This window comes from Lytechinus pictus, chromosome 14, assembly GCF_037042905.1.
Source record: "Lytechinus pictus isolate F3 Inbred chromosome 14, Lp3.0, whole genome shotgun sequence".
Taxonomy (NCBI): Eukaryota; Metazoa; Echinodermata; class Echinoidea; order Temnopleuroida; family Toxopneustidae; genus Lytechinus; species Lytechinus pictus.
The window spans coordinates 24,365,107-24,370,305 of record NC_087258.1 but is presented as its reverse complement, the minus strand read 5'-3'; positions in this window follow the sequence as shown (position 1 = coordinate 24,370,305).

The following is a 5,199-nucleotide window of genomic DNA, read 5'->3' as shown; positions in this document are numbered from 1 at the left end:
GATCTTCACACTGTTAGTGAATTTAACTAGCATTTTAACAGTGTGAATAATATGTTCGCATAGTCTCCATTATGTGAACACACTGTGATCACTCTGTGTGACGCTATTCTTTCCAGCGGGGGTAGGCCTGTAACCTAAAAAATTTTGACGGGGGCCTATAAATAAAAGATTTTTCGACCTAGCTGGTCCGAAAACAATATCTCGCCTGCAAAGCAGAGCGAGACCCCGGGAGCGAGACTATGCGACTTTTCCGACGGCGGCATCGTCAACATTGAAATCTTAACCTTAAGGTTAAGTTTTTGAAATGTCGTCATAACTTAGAAAGTATTTGAAACTAGTTTATGAAACTTGGACCTAAGGGTAATCAAGTTTTACTGAACATCCTGCTTGAGTTTCTAGTCATATGACCCAGGTCAAAGGTCATTTAGGGTTAAAAAAATTGGCAATGTTGGGGGTATTTGTTGAATTGCCATCATAATTTTGAAAGTTTATTGAGTTCATGAAATGTGCACATGATGGTAATCAAGTATCACTGATCGTCTTACAGAAGTATTTTAGGTTTCATGATAAAGGTCAACTTTCATTCAGGGTCAATGAACAAAGTGGCGTATACGCATGATTTTGGAGATGGGCTCAAGGTGAAAGAAATGTTGACCCCCCCCCAAAAAAAAAAGGTCATCACCACAAATTTAGGTCGTTTAGGTTTCATGACCAAGGTCAGCTCTAATTTAGGGTCAATGAACACAGTGGTGTATGCATGCTTTTTGGAAGGGGGGGTCCAAGGTGAAAGAACAAAAAAAAAAAGGTCATCACCACAAATTTTAGGTTGCTTCGTACCTCTAAAAAAATTGACAAGCAAAAAAAAGTTCGTCAAACAAATTTTAGTTTCTTTTTATTCTTGGGGGGGGGGGGATTGAACCCCTGTAACCACCCCCTGCGTACGCCACTGAATGAACATGGTATCTTCTTGAATTACTATTCTAAACTCGTTTTCAAAATCAGCACTGCGGTATATTGAATGGCGTAACTATATGCAAGCGAGACTGCCAGAGGCGTTCCATCACTTGTTTTTATAAAGAACATACGAGCGCGAGCTGAGATGTTTTTTTATAAGATTTTTAAATTTTGATCCAGTATCACTTATCTGATAAACTTCTTCTTAAATAGTGGCAAATTTCCCAAATAACAATGGAAGATTGCAAAAATGATCCCAATTCTAAAAGTCGAAATAAAAACCGTCCCAACAAATTTTAGACCCATCTCCTCCTTGTATGTCAAAAGTTTTAGAACTTTAATATTCAGAGGCAGGTTGTCTCGTACTTACAGAGCCACATTATTTTCTCGCTTGCACAGTTTGGTTTTCGGGCAAAACATCCAACGATTATAACCCTGATCAAGGCAACTGATGACTGGTACCATGCAATTGATAAGAAGGAATAGACTGGTGCGGTGTTCGTCGATATCAAGAAGGTTATCGACACCATACAGGCCTGGGCGGATCCAGCCTCCGCCATTAGGGGGGGGGGGCGGAATTTTTTTCAGCCATATATTCCCCGATCGCCCGCTCGAAGATGATTTCGGTTTGGTTCTTTGAAGGGGTAGTCCTAATCGTCACTTCTTAGCTTTATTCTTGTAAATCAACATAAAATATAATATATGTTAATCATTTTTTGTAATCGTGAACAGGATAGCTATATAACTAAATGCGAGCGCGAAGCGCGAGCGGAAAAAATTGAGATTTAGACCTTAAAATGGGACACCCTATTCATGATGTGTAAATCATGAAAAGAATGAGTAATAGGGGATCTTCCTACATTAATAATGCGATCACAAAGCACGAGCAGAAAATTTTTGATATTGTGATTTGAAACTGGATAATGATATAAAATGAATAAAGAACAAGTTGCGTATCTGAATAAACTTGCACGCGCATGTTTCATATTTAGACCATAGATTTAGACTTAGAATCTAGGCATTCTAAATACATCTTTTATCATGAAAATCAATAAAGCGAGCGCGAAGCGCGAGCTTAAAATATTTGATATTCCGATCTAAAAAAAAAAGTCAATTTCAGTTCCATATTCTAAGCACTTTGTAGGAAAATACTGTGAGGTGGATATGGATCTCACTTAATAAAGAGCTGATATTTTTCATTATTATTATTTTGAGTTTTTACATAGGACCGGGGCATCCTTAGGACATGTCATCATATGAAAATGACGATTTTCTTTTTATTCCTCTTGCTAAGCGCGAGATGAAACACAAGGGACAATTTAATTATTAAATCAATATCTTATTTATTAATCTAATAGGCCTAATAAGGGTGTGAAATCTGATGATATTATGGCCTGAAAACTGAACATTTCAAGCACTTTTGTAAATATGAATAGGATGCATGAGTTAATTTATTTTTAACAATTAAGGCGAGCGCAAATCGCGAGCAGATTTTTTTTTGAAAAACTGTCATGAAATGGGGATTTTAAGTAGCTTGTTGTATAATCAATATTGAGACACACAACGGGACACACATAACTCTCCAATCAAAATGCGAGAGTGCAGCGCTAGCTGATACAGTTTGACAATCAGAGCTGAAAAGGGGTACTTTGAAAACTTATGGAATACACGAAAATAATAGGTACCTGATAAATTTGCGAGTGCGCAGCGCGAGCAGAAATTTTATTTATTTATTTATTTATTTCTGATATTTTGACAGGGTAGCCCATTCACCAATAAGTAGTGGTCTTCCATGGGGCCCTGAATAACAATAAACATATTTACAAAATGCATAATGTATGTACAGAATGTTACGGCATTAAGATTCACATTAGGATTTGAATGTAAAACGAAACATTAACAAACTTAGCAGCAAACAAAACGCAGACGGACATTCGTTTGACGTATATAATCAAATATCAATAAATCAGATTAACTGTTAAAACTGTTAATATTAAAAATGTTAATATTCAGGCCATAAATTTGACATCTTTACAGAGCACTATTTAAAAATCAATAATGAAAGTTCGATTTCCGAGGTGAAATATGTTTCGTATATTGACTTCAAAACTCGATATTTAATCTCCATATTGTCCGATATGTAAATCACCTAACAGGTAATGCTCGCGAAAATTTTATTTAGTGACATGAAAGATTCTTTTTATTTTCCAAGTCTTCCCCTCATCTTATCTTATTTACCCATCTTCTTCCTTTTCTTTTTTCTTCTTTCTTTTCCCCTCCTTTTTTTTCTTTCTTTCTTCCGGCTTTTTTGTTCTCTTTTTTTTTTGCTCCGCCAATAGGGGGACCCGGGCCCCTCGCCCCCCCCCTGGATCCGCCTATGCCAAAGACTGGCAGCATAATGCATTTTATAAAAAAAAAAAACTATTTCGTGTAAAATCTTGCCAAATTATTGAATTACATGATCTTTTCCTTTGAGCAACAGGTTAGCATTATTGTTATTTTGTTTCATTTCTTTTCATATGTGTTTACTTGTAATTATTTAGGGATCCCATCGAATAACAGAACTGTCATGTTGACAACAATGAATGTGGGCTATCCATCCGTTTTGTTTATTTTGTTGTTTTTATACGGAAAAAATATTAGTATTATACTGTCTTAAAGCGAGAGCGTTATCACAATTTTATTTTCTCAGATCTAGATTTAATTATAGTTTTACAATTTATTGCTTGATTGCATGAATTTATGCTTGCCGAATATGATCATAATTATGCTATTCATCTTACTTATCAGAGTAATCTGACACTGTTTTATATTGTTTTACACACAATATTATTTTAATTATAGTTATTGTTTCACTGCAAATTTCTATTTCCTATAGTGTCCCTAATTAATTCTTACTTTCATTTCAGTGGTTTATATCAGTCAATGAATTATACGATTTGTAGTTTATATCTATATTTTTCCGTTCTGAGTAACATTTTTAGTCATTTTCATGTTATAAAGTGTCGATATCGAGTAAATGTCGAAACTTGTAAAAAAAAATTAGAAAATCCTTTGATACCTTCACATATTAAAATATTAGTACATAACAGAAAAGGATGTCAATATATTTATAAAACTTTGCTTGGAAAAACAAAATGTGTTCCTTTAATATGTTCAAAATGGGATCGGTATTTAGATGATTCTCCTGATTATATAAAAATTAAAAAATACCATATTATGATATTTCGTTTTACTTCAGATATTGGTTTGAGATATTTTCAGTATAAGATATTAAGTAGAATATTATTTCTGAACAAACAATTATATAAGATGAAGATTGTTAAAAATGAAAAATGTTCATTTTGTAATAGGGAGTTGAAAGATATTGTACACTTTTTTATGAATGTAAATTTAGTAAAGAAATTTGGAAGAAAACAGAAAATTCGATTAATGAATGTTTTCAGGCACATGTTAAGTTTAGTTTGAAAAATGTGATGAGAAAAGAAATGATGCATTGAATTGTTTGGTATGTATAATCAAACAGCATTTATTTTTTCAAAAGTTAAATAGAAAAAAAAACAGTGTTTACATAATTTATGCAAAGAAAAAAAATGATTCAATATTATGAAGATGAGAGATATATTAGTTCTATATCGGGTTTGTTTAACAAATTTAATACTAAATGGATGTCACTTCATTCTTTATTTACTTGAGAGAAATGTTTAAGTATTATTATTGTTCGAGATCATTTATTGATTGTGTAATAATGTTTGCTTTTGTATATTTTGATATTATTTGATTCAATAAAAGGCCTTTGGAGGGCTAAAAAGTTGGAATTTTTTTTTTAATGTTATTTGTTTAAAAATATTTGTTTATTTATGTTACTATGTAAGCATTGCCTATATAGATAATGACTCGGAATTTGATTCTTATTTCCATGGAAGGTATTGATTTTAAGTTGTTGTAATCTTGATTTTGTTGAAAAACAGCTTATTGCTGATCTTTTGTAAAATATATTCTAATAAATAAGTAAGTAAATTAAATGAATAAATAAAGAAATAAATATATTAGATAAATGAATGAATGAATGAATAATTAATAAATAATTAGATTAACAAATGAAATAAATAAATGAATAAATATATAAATATATAAATAAATGAATAAATAAATAAATGAAATAAAATCTATAAATATTTCTTGTCACCTCCCCTTTACGTATATACCGTACCGTATACGGTACCAACGTAACCGCTAGTTGGC